This window comes from Pan paniscus, chromosome 19, assembly GCF_029289425.2.
Source record: "Pan paniscus chromosome 19, NHGRI_mPanPan1-v2.0_pri, whole genome shotgun sequence".
NCBI classification, from domain to species: Eukaryota; Metazoa; Chordata; class Mammalia; order Primates; family Hominidae; genus Pan; species Pan paniscus.
This window is the reverse complement of record NC_073268.2, coordinates 26,495,147-26,512,296: the sequence shown is the minus strand read 5'-3', so window position 1 is coordinate 26,512,296 and position 17,150 is coordinate 26,495,147. Positions and strand designations below refer to the sequence as shown.

The 17,150-nt window shown below is 53.8% G+C and overlaps 1 protein-coding gene and 1 long non-coding RNA gene across 5 annotated transcripts in view; one reads left to right on the top strand and one right to left on the bottom strand.

The window, feature by feature from the left end:
• Positions 1 to 17,150, top strand: part of ARHGAP23 (Rho GTPase activating protein 23) — a 94,267-nt gene that overhangs the window by 18,492 nt on the left and 58,625 nt on the right. The window lies entirely within an intron of this gene.
• LOC106633966 (uncharacterized) lies at positions 7,261 to 15,616 on the bottom strand. Its single transcript, XR_001337321.4, has 3 exons — positions 14,941 to 15,616; positions 14,621 to 14,840; positions 7,261 to 14,038 (listed from the first exon to the last, which is right to left on the bottom strand). It is a non-coding gene; the product is annotated as an uncharacterized LOC106633966 (long non-coding RNA).

The window sequence follows — 17,150 nt, the reverse complement described above, 5'->3', positions numbered from 1 at the left end:
GATTTGCATCCAGCCCATCGATCAGTCCAGAACACCCCTCAGGGGCCCCCTGCCAAAAATATTAATGTAAAAATGGCCCAGTCTGACTGGGGTGATGGACCTGCAGCCTACACAAGCCAATGTCTTCACCATGGTAATCGTTGGAAAGTGAGTGTGGTCACAAAGGCGATAACAGGAGTTTAAAACTGGAAGCCGGAAGCTGGGTAGAATTGCCATAGGGATTGGTTAAAAACCAGTTGGTGATATGATTAATCTCCTTTCTCTCATCTCCTGTTTCCAAATCTATCATTAACCTGAGGATTCTATAGTGAAATCCTTTTTGATCGATTTTCAAGTGCCGTCATAAAGGGGGTGTATAATTACAGATGCAACAACTGAGACCTGGAGTGGGCAAATAACTTCACTCAAGGTCACCAAGCATCAAATTTCAAGCTGGGCCAGGCATGGTGGCTCACATCTGTAATCCCAGAGACTTGGGAAGCTTCCACAGGAGGATTGCTTGACGCCAGGATTTTTTTTTTTTTTTTTTTTTTGAGAGAGAGGGTTTTGCTCTGTCACCCAGGCTGGAGTGCAGTGGCAAAATCAGGCACACACCACCATGCTTGGCTAATTTTTTTGTAGCGATGGGGGTCTCCCTATATTGCCTAGGCTGGTCTTGAACTCCTGAGCTCAAGTGATCCTCCTGCCTTGGTCTCCCAAAGTATTGGGATTACAGGCATGAACCAAAGATCAATTTGAGACCAACATGGGCAACATAGCAAGACCCTGTCTCTAAAAAATTAGCCAGGTGTGGTGGTGCACACCTGTAGTCCCAGCTACTCGGGAGGCTGAGCTGGGAATATTGCTTGAACTCAGGAGTTTGAGGCTACAGTGAGCTATGATTGCACTGCTGCACTCCAGCCTGGACAACAGAGCAAGACCCTACCCACCCCTACCCCCCCAAAAAATATTAAAGCTGGGTCTTTCAGAATCCTAGGTCTGTCATTGTGGTGACTGCTGTATTCTCTGACAACAAAGAGCCTGGGAGGACACCCCTCACCCAGGGAAGGTAGACCCTCTTTTCCACAGCTGAGCCCTGAAATCCAAGCAAAGGTTGGCATAACGAAGGGGTGGGGAGGGCAGATGTAATGGGTGGTGGGTGCAGAGAGATGTAGATTAAGTTCTGCTTCTCTGTGTCTTCTGTGATTCAGTGTGGAGTCTGGATTTGCTCGTGAGTGGCGTGGGGGACCCCAGGGTTCTGTCAATAAACATGGCTGAGCCCCTGCCTCCTCCAAAGATGCTCCAGCTCTCAGGGGAAGAAGGCTTCACTGTGGGGAGATGAGGCTTGCCAAAGCTTGAAAGATGTTTGCTAGGGCCAGGCACGGTGGCTCACGCCTGTCATCCCAGCACTTTTGGCGGCCAAGGTGGGCAAATCACGAGGGCAAGAGATCGAGACCGTCCTGGCCAACATGGTGAAACCCCATCTCTACTAAAAATACAAAAATTAGCTGGGCGTGGTGGCGTGCGCCTTTAGTCCCAGCTACTTGGGGGGCTGAGGCAGGAGAATCACTTGAACCTGGGAGGTGGAAGTTGCAGCGAGCCAAGATCATGCCACTGAACACTCCAGCCTGGTGACAGAGTGAGACTCTGTCTCAAAAAAAAAAAAAAAGAAAAAAAAAAAGAAAGATGTTTGCTGGGGCAAGAAAGGGATGGAGGAGAAGGGAGAGAAGGGTGTGCCAGGCAGAGGGACCAAGCATTAGCACAGGCAAGGAGGCATGAACCAGCTTGGCCTCTTAAGGGATTGATGAATATAAGGCCCAGAATAGAGGGAGGAGGTCAGGTTGGCAAGGCCAATGAGACCAGATCCCGCCCCTTCCCTCCCCCATCAGGTCGTATCCCTCATGCCATACTGAGGAACTTGCTCCCATAGCTACTTTGGAGCCACACAAGGGTCTCGGGCAGTGGAGGCAGCAGACCAGGTGAAAGGAGATGGGAGCTGAAACTGGAGGTACAGTTGGAAGGGTAGGATAAGAGTGGAGTATGTTGGCTGGGCGTGATGGCTCACACCTGTAATCCCAGCACTTTGGGAGGCTGAGGTGGGCGGATCATCTGAGGTCGGGAGTTTGAGACCAGCCTGACCAACATGGAGAAACCCCGTCTCTACTAAAAATACAAAATTAGCTGGGAGTGGTGGCACATGCCTGTAATCCCAGCTACTCAGGAAGGCTGAGGCAGGAGAATCGCTTGAACCTGGGAGGCAGAGGTTGTGGTGAGCCTAGATTGCACCTTTGCACTCCAGCCTGGGCAAATAGAGCGAAACTCCATCTCAAAATAAATAAATAGATACATACATACATAAAAATACAAAAATTAGCTGGGTGTAGTGGCGGGCACCTGTAAATCCCAGCTACTTGGGAGGCTGAGGCAGGAGAATCACTTGAACCCGGGAGGCAGAGGTTGCAGTGAGCCGAGATCGCACCATAGCACTCCAGCCTGGGTGACAAGAGTGAGACTCTGTCTAAAAAAAAAAAAAAAAAGAGTGGGAGTATGTCACCCTCTTCCCCTTTCCAGAAACTTGCTGTACCGTCTCTTTCCCTTGTCTAGAAGGGCCTTCTCTGCCTTTTCCATTTCTCCAACTCCTATTCCTCTTTCAATGCCCAGTTCAAATATCTTCCGTAAAGCCTCCCTCCACCACTCAAATATATGGCGACTTCCTCCTCTGTGCACTAGACCTTGTGCCCCGTGAGGGTAGGGACTTTGTCTTGTTCACTGCTCTATATCCAGCTTCTAGGCCAGGCCCTGTTGAGTGAACGCTGCTGACTGATGAATTGAGTGTTCCCATAGCACTTGACACTGTATTGCCCACCAATAATAATAACAATGGGAGTATTGGTTATAGCAAACTTGTATTGCGGGCCTCAGGGCCAGACACTGCTGTGCTGAGCACTTTACACACACCGTCTCTTTAATCTGCACAACAATCCCATGGGCGATGGATTATCTCTATTTAATAACTGTGGAAACAGAAGCTTAGGGAGGTTAGTAATTTGTCCAGTGACATACAGCTAGGAAGTGGGCCTGAGTCAGGATTCAAACCAGCTTCCTCTGAATCCTGCTTAGGAACTTTTTTTTTTTTTTTGAGACCAAGTCTTGCTCTGTCACCCAGGCTGGAGTGCGGTGGCGCGATCTTGGCTCACTTCAACCTCCAACTCCCAGGTTCAAGCGATTCTCCTGCCCGGCTAATTTTTGTATTTTTAGTAGAGATGGGGTCTCATCGTGTTGACCAGGCTGGTCTAACTCCTGACCTTAGGTGATCGGCCTGCCTCGGCCTCCTAGAGTGCTGGGATTACAGGCTTGAGCTACCGAGCCCAGTCGGAACTTTTTTTTTTAGACAGTCTTGCTCTGTCACCCAGGCTGGAGTGCAATGGCGCGATCTCTGCTCACTGCAACCTCCTCCTCCTGGGTTCAAGCGATTCTCCTGCCTCAGCCTCCCGAGTAGCTGGAACTATAGGCACGCACCACTGCATCTGGCTAATTTTTGTATTTTTGGTAGAGACAAGGTTTCACCATGTTGGCCAAGCTGGTGTCTAACTCCTGGCTTCAAGTGATCCTCCGAACTCGGCCTCCCAAAGTGCTGGGATTACAGGCATGAGGCACTATGCCCAGGCTCTGCTTAGGAACTTTTAAACACTATGCCCTACAGTACCTTTATTTGTTGCATGTCTATGTCTTTGGTTTTATAAAACCAGGGACTGCTTTTGTTAGTTTTTGAAAATCCTCAGACTACGGGACTGATTTGTTGAGCAACTTCTACATGCCAGGCACTCAACGCTGAGTCCTCTCCAGGACCCAGTTTACAGCTGAGGAGACTGAGGCTTGGAGAGGGAAAGGACTTGACCAAGGTCATGCAGTTGGGACCTGAAACCTGGCCTCTGACTCGTCTTCCCTTGTGTCACTGGCCCCCCTAGCCCGGTGCCAGGCCCTTGGTGGCACCCAGTGAACAGTCCTAGAATGAAAGAAAGAGGAACCAGCTCTGAAGGTGACTGCTTTCTTTGGGGGCACACAAGTGGCCAGACAGGGGCCGTGGACTGGGCCTCCAGCCTCTAAGCCCAGTATGTGTCCCACCGGGATCACTGATGAGGAGAGGGATCTAGAGGCCGGGACTGGGGATGTCGTAATTTCCAGGTGCCCAGCTGTCTGTCAGACCTGTGAGCTCCAAGGAGAGGCTGACCTGGTGCTGGGGTGGTCAGAGATGGTGTCCAGGGCAGGCAGAGCCTTACCACGACCTTTAGAGGCCTCCAGAGGCTGCACAGCGTCAGTGGGATTTTGGCCACGGGTGACCAGAAGGAACCTCCAAGCCTGGGAAATGCAGCTGCAGGGGCCACAGCGCAGGTGGGCAGAGGCCCTGGGTTGTGCTGCAGATTGGGCACTGCCTTTTGCTGAGTGACCATTCGGCCTATGCTCCCAGCCCCACAGGGATCCACCAATCAGACCTGCCTGCTGCTGTGTATTTGCATCTCACCTGCATGACAACACCCCTTGCTCTGTCCCCAAGTGTGCTTCCCCAGCCCATGCCCCATTCCCCATTTCAGGCCCCCTGTGCAGAGCTCCCGTGGGAGGGGCAGAAAGGCCCACCTGGGCTGCCAGCCTGGAGCACTATTCATAGCTCAGGGCTGGCGTACTTCACATACTTGGCGTTTCTCATGTCTGGCTGGCCCAAGGCAGCCACCCCTCTGTTGTCCTCCCCTCCCTCCTCTCTTCTCTCTTTCCCCCTTCCCCTCCTCCCTTAACCTCTTCCCCCACCTTCTTCCTCTCAACCAATCTTCCTGAAATCTACAGATGTCCAAGTCCCTCATCATGGAAGAGCCCACATAAGGAAACTGAGGCCCCAGAGAGGGCGGGGCCTGGAGGGAGAAACCAGTAGTAATGAGGCGTATAATGAGGTGGCCGAGAGTCTGGGCTCTGCCCACAGCTTCAATCCTGAGCTGACATTAGCTGTGGCACCATGGCAGATTCCTTAGCTTGCTAAGTTAAACAAGCATTTCAGAAAGTCAAGCTGAGACCTGGAGGGTAAGGGTTGAGTCAAGGGAAGAAGGGGAGGGGGAGGGGGCAGGCAGGCACTGTATTATAGTCCAGGGAGAGGGGAACTTGGATGTGGGGAGCAGGCCCTGAGTCTCAGGACAAGGGCTTGGCACGTTGCAGAACCCACGAGGAGGGCTCGTGGCTGGAGTGTGGCCAGCTGGGGTGAGGGCACAGAGATGCAAAGAGGATTGAAGCAGCTCCCCCCTTTTTCCCCACCCCTTTCTCCCCCACTCCTTTTTTTTGAGCCTGGATCTGGCTCTGTCGCCCAGGCTGGAGTACAGTGGCACAACCATGGCTCACTGCAGCCTTGAACTCTTGGCTCAAGCAATCCTCCCACCTCAGCCTCCCAAGTAACTGGGACTACAGGCATGCCCCACGGCACCTGGCTAATTTTTACTATTATTTTTGTGGAGATGGGGTCTTACTATGTTGACCAGGCTGGTCTCAAACTCCTGGGCTCAAGGGATCCTCCTGCCTCTGTCTCCCCAAGTTCTGTGATTACAGGCATGAGCCACCACGCCCGGCCCCCCTTTCTTCCTTATTCCAGCACCCCCGACTTCTGGATCTGGTTCCCTCTGAGGAAGGGGTGGGGATATAAAAAGCCCCTGCCTCTGCCAGACCCCTCCTGGGGACAGGGTTCTGGTTACCCCTAACTCTCTGAGGAAAGGCTCATTCATTCTCCAACATTTAGAAACAGTGTGCAGAGCACCCACCCTGGGCCAGGAACCAGGGATTTGACCACCAGCAAAGCAGACATGGTCCTTGCCTTCCAGGACCTACAGCCCTGTCGGGAGATGTTGGTCAAAATAAGCTCATAAATAAGTAGACACTGACAAGAGGGTGCACAGGTAACTGACCTGGTCTGGGGCCAGAGGAGGTGTGCCTGGGGAAGTGACATTTTTGTTAAGAGCAACAGGGTGGGTAGGAGTGAATCAGGGCATGGGTTGCATTCCAGAAACAGCATGTGCAAAGGACCCGAGGCTGGAAGGGTGCCTGGTCCTCACAGGAGGTGGAAGGAGGCTAGGGTGGCCAGAGCACAGAGGAAGAGGGTGTGGTGAGTGTGGGGGCCAAGGTGCGTCCCACAGGGCCTGGTGGTCATAATATTAAAATAATCAATCTGGACTGTCAGATACCAGAGAGGTGACTGCCGCTTGGAGCAGGGCAATGGTGTAATGAAGTGAGCAGACTCCAGAGACATCTAGGAAGCAGAGTCTACTCCGATGGGGGGATGGAGCGCTGGGGCCATAACACCTGATTCTTGGTTCTCAGCAACTTTTTCAGGCTGCTATCCCTGTCTTTATTTTATAGCTGAAGAAACAAGGAAACTTGAGTGACCTTGAGTGATGATCTTGAGGTCACACAGCCAGAAAAGGGCCAGGGCCAGTACCAATGGCAAGTGTGGCCTTTTCTCTGTGTTAGCCTTCTTGATGCCAGGACAGTGGTCACTTTCTCACCAGCCTCCCTGTCCCCAAGCCTCGGTGCCCCTGCAGGTCACCCAGCATTCCCTGCCTAGCACCCAACCCGGTGGAGAGCCAGGAGTTGCAGGTGGTGGGTGCTGGGTGCTACCTTCATTTCCAGAGGTTGGTTAAATGAGTTAGCGCATCTAACAGCAGCTGCCTGGGGCATAGTAAGCACTCAGCAAGTATTCATGACTGTGTGGCTGTTATCCTGTCCCCAGATGTGGGGCCAGGCAAACTGGCAGGGGGAGGCGGGAGGAGGATCTGGAGTGAGGATGATGCCATCTGTCTTCTTCTGACCAGAGAGCCCAGCCCAGGGGGCTCCCTCATGGTAGTGACCCAGGGGAGGCTGTTTGTCCCTGCAGAGCCACTGTCCCTGCCACCTGTCCAGCTGCCTCTGGGCATCACAGACTGGATTAGGGAGTGGTTCAGTTCATAGGCAGGGCCACATGTGTGAAGGGGAAGGCAGGGGTAACCGGGAGGGATGGGCAGGGCTGGGGTGAGGGGGTGGGTGGTTTCAGGGGTGGGGCTGACAGCCTCTCCCTGCAGGGAGCCCCATGTGCCCCCGGGAGACTTTTGGAATCTGCTGAGACCTGCCCTGGGAGGGGACATGGTCTTAGCTTGACTGGGACCCAGCTCTTGCCTGAAGGAAACCAGTGTGTGCACCTGTTACCTCTGCCCAGGCTGTCAGACAACAGGAAGCACTCTTGGGGGGCGGGGGGCAGGCGGAGTCACACCTAGAGCTCTCCTCTAGTCTCCTCTGAAATGCACTGTCCAGTGTGAGACCGGGGGATGGATCTGCTGACCTTAGAGAAGAGTCATTGCAGGCATTCCCCTGCCTCTAGGAATGACTGCTCCAGTCTAGTCTGAAAAGGGGCTCTGGCCTCTCTCCTTGACCAAAGGGAGACCCCGAGATTCCACAGTTGCTCTGTCCTTCTGCAGGGGATTCTTCTCCTCTGTAGGAGATGGGGAGGGGAAGATCCTAGGGCAGGTTGGAGCTGAGGGGCCTGGGGAGCGAGGTTGAGGGAATGAGGACCCTTCTGCTCGCTCTGGGTTGTCAAGGAGACGAGGCATGCCAGTGCTGGGCCAGCAGGGGGCTCTGCTGGCCACGGGACCTGCCTGCCAGGCAGCCGAGATGTGCACCCTTCATTGTGCGGGCTCATTTCCAGGAGTGCCTGAGAGGACGCGGCGGTGTCTCTGTGGGCACACCCTTGTGTGTATGTTACAGGTGGGTGTGAGCGTGTGGCGCGTTGGAACGGGCATGTGTGTGCTTGGTGGGTTTGAGGACCCCCACACTGAGCCAGGTTTCTGCCAAGAAAACTCTTCCAAGTTCCTGCCGGCAGCCTTGGAAGAGTTTGTGCATGACTGGGGATGGCAGCCTCTGTAGATGGCAGGCCCCCATCAACGCCAAGGACCTGATGCGTGCCAGGTTCAGGCTGGGCGATCCCCCTGTGCGGGGACCTCTAGGGCTCCAAAGATGACAGTAGAGACTCTGAGGAGGTGCAGTGGAGAAGGGACGGCAGGGAAAGGTCTTCCAGGCAGGAGGTGCCCAGCTCCTGGGCAACCTCTGTGGGCAGAGCCTTCTCCTGGGCACCAAGGAGAGACCTGTTCATTTGTTTCATCTTTCAACATTTTTTTTTTTTTGAGACAGAGTTTTGCTCTTGCCGTCCAGGCCGGAGTGCAATGGCGCGATCTCGGCTCACTGCAACCTCCACCTCCTGGGTTCAAGCAATTCTCCTACCTCAGCCTCCAGAGTAGCTGGGATTACAGGCACCTGACATCACGCCCAGCTAATTTTTGTATTTTTAGTAGAGATGGGGTTTCACCATGTTGGCAAGGCTGGTCTCAAACTCCTGACCTCAGGTGATCCAACTGCCTCGGCCTTCCAAAGTGCTGGGATTACAGGCCTGAGCCACCGTGCCTGGCCTTTTATTTTTTGTGTGTGTTTGATTTCTGACTTGGCCTTTTTAAAAAAATTATAAAATATATAATACGGCCGGGTGCTGTGGCTCACGCCTGTATTCCCAAATCCCAGCACTTTGGGAAGCCGAGGTGGGCAGATCACAAGATCAGGAGATCGAGACCATCCTGGCTAACACAGTGAAACCCTGTCTCTACTTAAAAAAAAAAAAAAAAAAGATAGCTGGGCATGGTGGCTCGCACCTGTAGTCCCAGCTACTCAGGAGGCTGAGGCAGGAGAATCGCTTGAACCGGGGAGGCAGAGGTTGCAGTGAGCTGAGAGCGCGCCATTGCACTCCACACTCCAGCCTGAGCAACAAGAGCGAAACTCCATCTGAAAAAAAATATATATATAAAACAAAATTTATAATTTTAACCATTTTTAACTGTAAAGTGGCATTAAGTACATCCATATTATTGTGTTATCACCATAAGTGGTGATATTCCACTATCACCTTAAGTGGAATAATATAATATTAATTCATTCATTCCTTTTTTTTTTTTTGAGACAGGGTCTTGCTTTGTCACCCAGGCTGGAGTGCAGTGGTGTGATCACGGCTCACTGGAGCGTTGACGCCCTGGGCTCAAGGGATCCTCCCATCTCAGCTTCCTGAGGAGCTGGGATTATAGGTGCATGCTACCACGCTCTGCTATTTTTTTATTTTTGGTAGAGACAGGGTTTCACCATGTTGTCCAGGCTGGCCCTGGACTCCTGACCTCAAGTGATTCTCCCACCTCAGCCTCCCAAAGTGCTGGGAATACAGGTGCTGGGATTACAGATGTGAGCCACCAAGCCCAGCCAATATTAATCCTTTCACTTAGCATAATGTCTTCAAGGTTCATCCACATCGTAGCATGTGTCAAATTTCTTTTTTTTTTTTTTTGAGACAGGGTCTGGCTCCCCTAGGCTGAGGTGTAGTGGCGCGATTTCAGCTCATTGTAACCTCCATCTCCTGTGCTCAAGCCATCCTCCCACCTTAGCCTCCCAAGCAGCTGGGACTATATGTATGTGCCACCACACCCGGCTAATTTTTTTTTTTTTTTGGTAGAGATGTTGTTTCACCATGTTGCCCGGGCTGGTCTTGAACTCCTGGGTTCAAGTAATCCTCCCACCTCAGCCTCCCAAAGTGCTGGGATTACAGGTGTGAGCCACCCGCCTGGCCTTCACTTATTTTAAAAGGCTAAATAATACAATTATTATTATTCATATCATGTATGTATTATATGTAATACAATAATACAGACAATTTCATTGTATAGATATACCTCATTTTGTTTGTCCATTCATCCATAGATGGACACTTGGGTTGCTTCCGTTTCTTGGCTGTTGTGAATAACACTGCTACAAACATGGGTGTACAAACATTTCTTCTAATCCCTGCTTTCAGTTGTTGTGGATATATACCCAGAAGTGGAATTACTGGATCATATGGTAATTCTGTGTTTAATTTTTTTTTTTTTTTTTGAGACGGAGTTTCACTTTTGTTGCCCAGGCTGGAGTGCAACGGCGCGCTCTTGGCTCACTGCAACCTCCGCCTCCCTGGTTCAAGCGATTCTCCTGCCTTAGCCTCCTGTCCATGTTTAATTTTTTGAGAAACTGCCATACTGATTTCCATAGCAACTCCACCATTTTATTTATTTATTTTTTATTGCGTTTTTAGAGAGGGAGTCTTCCTCTGTGGCCCAGGCTGAAGAGCAGTAGTGTGATCATAGCATCATAGCTCACTGCAGCCTCCAACTCCTGGGTTCAAGGGATCCTCCCACCTCAGCCTCCCAAGTAGCTGGGACTACAAGTGTGTGCCATCACGTTTGGCCAATTTTGCATTTTTTATAAAGATGGGGTCTCTGTATGTTTCCCAGGCTGGTCTTGCACTCCTGGCCTCCCAAACACTGGGATTACAGGTATGAGCCACTGTGCCTGGCCACAGACACACCATTTTACATTCCCACAGCAATCCAATTTCTCCACATCCTCACCATTAAGAAATAATTTTTGAGCTGGGCATGGTGGCTCATGCCTGTAATCCCAGCACTTCGGGAGGCCGAGGCGGGTGGATCATTTGAGGTCAGGAGTTCGAGATTAGCCTGGCCAACATGGTGAAACCCCGTCTCTACTGAAAATACAAAATTTAGCCGGGCGTGGTGGCACGTGCCTGTAATCCCAGCTACTCGGGAGGCTGAGGCAGGAGAATCACTTGAACACAGGAGGTGGAGGTTGCAGTGAGCCGAGATCTCGCCACTTCACTCCAGCCTGGGCAACAGAGACTCCGTCTGAAAAAATAAATAAATAAATAAAATAATTTTTGAGAGCCCGCTATGCACAAAGCTCTCTAGGAGGGCAAATCCATTCTGAAAACCCAGCAGCCATTGTCCTTAGGGAGCTCTCAGTCTAAGGGGGAGACTCAGGCCAGGCCCTTGGGCATCCTCCAATCTGAGGGGAAAGACACAGGCCATGCCTTTTGGGAGACCCTAGACTGATGTGGGGCAAAAATCCCTTGTTTTCAAGGAGCACACAGTCTGATGGAGGAGGCATAGCTTCTTCCCTTTGAGGAGTCTGCAGACAGGCCCAGAGACCAGAATGGAGACCCCAGAGACAGCCAAGGGGCTGCTGAGTGGGTAAATCAGGGGGTACGGAGGGTTTGTGGTAAGCCCTGTCCCATGCCAGCCTGCTGTTGCCTGGGCAATGGCCCTGGTGTTTACTTTGTGGCTGGCTAGACGCACCCTTTTCTGTAAGTGCTCATTTCCCACCAAGAGGAAAGAGGCTCCTCTTTAGTCTCCCCTTCCTCTGTTGTCCCTGAGGGAGGAACTGGCCCTCCTCTGGCACTGGAGACCCTGCCAGCCTGGCACCTTTGCCATGCTCCTTGCCTGCTGGGAGAGGCCCCATCCTGGGGTCTCATGTTGCCTACCCCTTCCCTACTCCCAGAGGGCCCATAAGGTAGTGCTCTGGGCTTGCCAAAGTTCAGCCAAGGAAGTGGGAGATCCTACTGAATCCTCCCTGCTTGGGAGGAACTGGGGCACGTCAAGAGCCTGTAGGAACCTGGGGCTGGCAGTGGGAGGTGGGGGTGATGCCGGGAAGGATGAGCTTGCCTGGGTCTATGAGCGTCCGCATGTGTCACCGTGTCTTTGTGTATCCATGGCTGAGTGTCTGCATGTCTGAATGTCAGTGTGACTGTGATGACTATCCAAAAAGCCGTCGAAACAGCCTGCATTTATTAAATCCCTACTATGTGCTCTGAGCCTGTGCTAAGACTTTCTTTAATTTACTTAATCCTCCCAACAACCTTTGAGGTGGAAATACATGTCATTACTATTTTATTGATGAGGAACCAAGGCTTAAAGAGGTTAAGTAACTCACCCAAAGTCTCATATCTAGAAAGTGGTAGAGATAGGGCTCTGACTCAGCCTCCAGAGGACTCCAGATCCCGTGTGTCAGCCCCTGAACTGTGCTGCCACTGAAAGAACTTGGGGAGTTTTTTTTTTTTTTTTTTTGAGACAGGGTCTTGGTCCGTCACCCAGGCTGGAGTGCAGTGGCGCGAACACAGCTCACTGCACCCTTGACTTCCTGGGCTCAAGTGATCTTCCCACCTTAGCCTCCTGAATAGCTGGGACCAGAGGTGCACGCCACCATCCCCGATTAATTTTTAAATTTTTTGTAAAGATGGGGTCTTGCCAAGTTGCCCAGCCTTTTTTTTTTTTTTTTTTTTTGAGACTGGGTCTCACACTGCAGCCTTGACCTCCCTGGGTTCAGGTGATCCTCCCCACCTCAGCCTCCTGAGTAGTTGAGACCACAGGCATGCACTACCACACCTGGCTAATTTTTATATTTTTTGTAGAGACGGGGTTTCGCCGTGTTGCCCAGGCTGGTCTTGAACTTCTGGGCTCAAGCGATCCTCCTGCCTTGGCCTCCCAGAGTGCTGGGATTATAGGCATGAATCATCATGCCCAGACAGATTTTGAGGATTTTGTGCATTTGGCATTATCTCAGCCCACCTCCCTGATGGTGGTGGGATGTCTGGAGTGACAAGTGCTTCCTCATCTCCCTTCCCAGGCTTCCGTGGCTCTGGCCTAGTTTGAGGGAGAGGGAGCACAGTCCATCCTAACCCTGGGCAAGAGTGGCCCTACAGGGGAAGAGCACTGGGTCTGGGGAGACCCTGGGAACCATCCCCTACCCATGGGCCAGACATAGTGCCAGTGCGGGGTGCCCAGGTTCCCGGTGATGGGGGTTATGTGTACATGGAGGGCGCTGGGGAGACACAGGCTTGCTTGGCCGGCTCATCAACTTGGCCTGCTGGGGCTTGTCAGGCGGGAGTCTCTACCCAAGCAATGCTGGGAACCAGGCATCTGAATGGGGCAAAAGGGTGGAAGAGGCCCGAGGGGGCAGCCGCCCTTGACTGAGGAGACTGGAGCAGGGTTCAGAGGCCCAGGCGTGGGCGGAGCGGGCATGTGTCAGTATCGCATTGCCTGCATGCCTGGGATGCACGGATCTGTGGTGGGATTTGCCCTGTCTGTGTGCGAGATTGTGGAGTGGTCATGGGTCTGCGTTTGGTGGTGTGCAACTGGTGTACAGGACCAGATGGAGCTTCAAACATGCTGGATGACTCTCTTGGGGTGGGGGCATTGTTTGTCACCTGGCAGTTTGGGGCCCACATTCTGGGAAGAGTGCTGAGCAAGCTGGAGGAAGGAAAAGCAGGCAGAATCGACCCTGAGCCCCTCTCTCACTTCCTGAACCACACGCCCTGCAACACGTCAGTTTCCTTCTTGCTCCTATCTCTGACCCTTGGGACTCAGGACGCTCTCCTCCCCTTCCCCAGTGCCTACTTGCTTCTACTCCTCCAGTCCAGACCATCCTCTCCTGTGAGGGATAGCCTGGGAGGTGTCTGGCCCCACCCTCAAAAAACTGTCACCTCCCAGAGAGAAGAGGCCCTGTGCACCTGAGAGCAGGGCTCCCTTGGTTTGTGGGGGTCTCCCTTGGTGGGGGTGAAGGCAGCCGGCTTTGGCCAGAGTCTAGAACTTGGGGATCCCTAAAGGTTTCAGGAGCTGGGACAATATTCCTGAAAGACTCTCCAAAGTATCTCAGCTCCTGGCCCACAGCAGGTACTCAAGATGTGGTTAAACAAGAGGGTAATGGAAAAGGATCTGGTAAGCGGTTAGAACCCTGGGATCTGGTCCCAGCTTAGTGAAAATGAGTCCTTGAACTAGTCACTTGTTCTCTTTGAGCCTCAGTTTCTTTTTTAAATTTTATTCTTATTTATTTATTTATTTTGGGACAGGGTCTCACTCTGTCTCCCTGGCTGGAGAGCAATGGCGTGATCTCTGCTCATTGCAACCTCTACCTCCCAGGCTCAGGTGATCCTCCCACCTAAGCCTCCTGAGTAGCTGAAACTACAGACACGTGCCACCACACTTGGCTAATTTCTGTATTTTTTGTAGAGATGGGGTTTCGCCATGTTCCTCAGGCTGGTCTCAAACTCCTGGGCTCAAGCGATCTGCCCACCTTGGCCTCCCAGTGCTGAGATTGCAGGTGTGAGCCACCACGCCTGGCCAAGCCTCAGTTTCTGTAACTGAAAAACGGGTATCAAAAAAATCTCTGGTTATCTGATTCTTAGGGTGTCAAATGAGAACAAGTGAAAGTGCTTTCAAATAGTAAAAGACAGTGATCTCTTGGAAGGAGGGAAGACTGGATGCCCTTCCTTTGGGGATGCAGCCTTCAAGCCCCTCCCCAGGGACCCTCAGGAAGATGAGGTTGAATGGATTTTGCAAGCTGGTCAAACTAGAGGGGGATGGAAGGGGCAGCTCAGCAGGGTAATTTCTGATGCAGGGGGAGGAAGCTGGGCAGGGCGTGGGGGGAGGACTCACGCTAGGCAGGAAGGCTTGGAATAGAATCTCAGCTACGCCTGGTATTTCCCAGCCCTGGGCCCCCTCCGCCACCACCCTCTGGGGCCCACCCCACATTCCTTTCCCAGAGGAAATGGGGGAGGGAGCGGAGAGGCTCCCCAGGCCTGGAGGATCATTTATTCAAGCTACATAACCTTTGAGGCCCCACTGTGTGCACTCTCCCCCTGAAGTCCCCACAGAGGCAGCTGGGTGTGGAGGTGGTGGGGGTGGGGAAGGAAGGTGTGGTTTGTGTTGGAGGAATCTGTTACCTCCTTGGCTGGGCCTTGCTCCCCTGCCAGGTTAGAGGGCAGGAAATGGACATTGTATATGGTTGATCCTTTCCAAGGTCTCTGCAGTCTGAACACAGAAAACCCATGTTGCGTCTCCACCTCTCTCCTCCCTGCTGTCCCAGAATCCTCAGCGGTTTTGAATTCCGCAGAGGTGGATTCTTGATCTGGGCACACAGCAGCACCTGTTGGCCATCAGAGGCTCCATGGGGGATGAGAGGGGAGAGTCATTCCATTTCCTTAGAACCAGGGACTGGACTAGCAGCAAGAGGAATGCAAGTTAGGCACCTGAAAGGACTTACTGGCTGCTTGCTGGGAGGAGAGGCCAGACTTGGAGCTGAAGACATCTGGTTGCCCTCCGCTTGGGGCCCCAGAGTCTGACATGGCTGGGGACATCTTGATGGTGGTTCCAGCTGGTCTAGGAGGGTCTGGCCTTTGGAGAGTATGACGGAGTCACAGGGCAGGTCAGGGCAGGAGTGGTCCCAACACCGAATCCTTAGTTTTCTAGCGATGGAAGTGGGGCGGGAGAGGGTGCCAATGGAGATGGCGCGTCCTGCTCTCTCCGGCTGCAGTCCTTTCCCGCTCTCCCCCTAAGCTCTCCTGACTCAGCTCGTGGCAGCCTCACTCTTCCCATCTGGCTTCCGCCAGGGTGGGGGTGGGGGGTCCAGCTCCTGCACGGAGGGGGAGCCCAGCAAACAGGAAACAGGAGAACAAAACCAGCTCCCTGGCTGACACAGGCAGCCGCCCCCACACGCCTCACCCTCACCCTTCCTCTCTCTTCCTTCTCCCTCCCTTGATCCCGACCTCCCTCGTGGTCCGCTCTGCTCCCTTCCCCCTCCCCTCCCACCTCCGTCCCCTAGGCTCCCTTCCCGTCCCTTTGCTTCTCCACCTTCTGACACTTTGTTGTCTGCTGCCTTCCCCTCCCTCTGCCCCCAGGCCCCTCCCCATCTCTGTCCCTCCATCTCCCCCCCCACCCCCTTTCTGGATTTCCTACCTCCCCATTGGGCCACCCTCCCGCAGGTTCTTGCTGGGGACAGTGGATGGTGGAATGGGAGGGAAGGGGAGCTGCATCTGCTTGGTGCTCCCTTCTGGTAGCTGCCCCAAAAAGGCCCAACCCTTATGACGCTTCCTCCTGGACTCCTCCTAGATTCAGGAGTGGGGTTGGGCTGGAGCTGCCCCGCTTTCCTGGCTGCTGGCTAGGATTTTGGTGTAGGATAGAAGTTGGGATGAGGGGCCCTGGGGTTGGAGTCCTGGTGCTGCCATAACAAGCTGGGTCCTCTTGGACCTCAGTTTCCTTCTCTACAAATGAGGCCATAGAAATGGCCCCAGGCCACAGTAAGTGGCTGTGGTGATATTGTTGGTGAACAGTCAAGTGGGCTAGAAATGGTGATGGTGATTACACATCCACTAGCCAAGGCCTCTGCTAGCCCCACCCGGATGGGGCCTGGGAAGAGCAAGAGCCAGGAAGGCGAGCAGGGCAGGGGCTAGCACAACATGGCGCTTCCCATCTGGCTCACATGCCAGGGGGTGGGAGAGGGGGCAGCTTTGAATGATTGTCAGCTTGTAGTGACCCTCTAGGTAGAGCTAATGGGTAGGGAATCCTGGGAAGGAGGGTGGTTCCCACGGGGGTGTTGGGGACTCCATCTGCGCTTAAGAGTATGTGGCTGTCACTCTGTGCAGGGCAGTGTGTGTAGCACTCGAGGGGCTGTGGCATCCATGCCTGGAGTGCCTGAGCTGTGCAGTGTGTGCGTGGCATCTGCCATGTTGTGGGGGTCCCTGTGGGGTATGTGTGGAGTGCGTGGGTGGGTAAATGTGGGTCTGGCGTGCTTGCACATGCATCTCTCTGAGTATGTGGACCGTATACACTTGGGCGGATGTCTGAGGTGTGTGTATACGATGTGGAAGAGTGTCCTGTGTGTGGGGGGGGGATAGTGTGTTTCTGGGGTATGTCCACATAGGGTGAGTGTGTGTGGGCAGGTGGATGTGTGTGGTGCGGGTCTGTACAGAGTGGGTAGGGTGTGCAGCAGCGTGAGGGACACCTGGAGCATGTGTGGCTGTTTCTCTGGGTGGATGGGGCTGATGCGCGCGCGTATGCATGTGTGTGTGTGTGTGTGTGTGTGTGCGCGCGCGCGCGCGCTGGAAGGGTGCAAGGTGTGCGGGCCGGGGGAGAGTGCGTGTCTGGGTCCAGGGCTGCCGTCTGCGTGTGAGGGTGCGAGGGTGTGGTCGTGCGGGGGACTGTGTAGTGCCCTGGCGTGTGGGGTGTGAGTGTGAGATCTGGGCGGCCGCGGACAGGGGCCGCCCCGGAGGGGGAGGCGTCAGCCCTGCGAGACTCGCGGGCGTGTCGGGGCTCGGGCGCCTTCAGCCGGGAGGCGCAGGAGGCGCGGAGCCGCTCCAGCCGTCCTGCCGCCGTCCGCGCGGGCCGTCCGTCCCTTCGGGGCCCCCGGGCCCCGGGCCCGCGGCTCCGGGGGGCGGGCGGGGAACCCCGGGGCCCGCCGGCCGCCCGGGGGGTCGA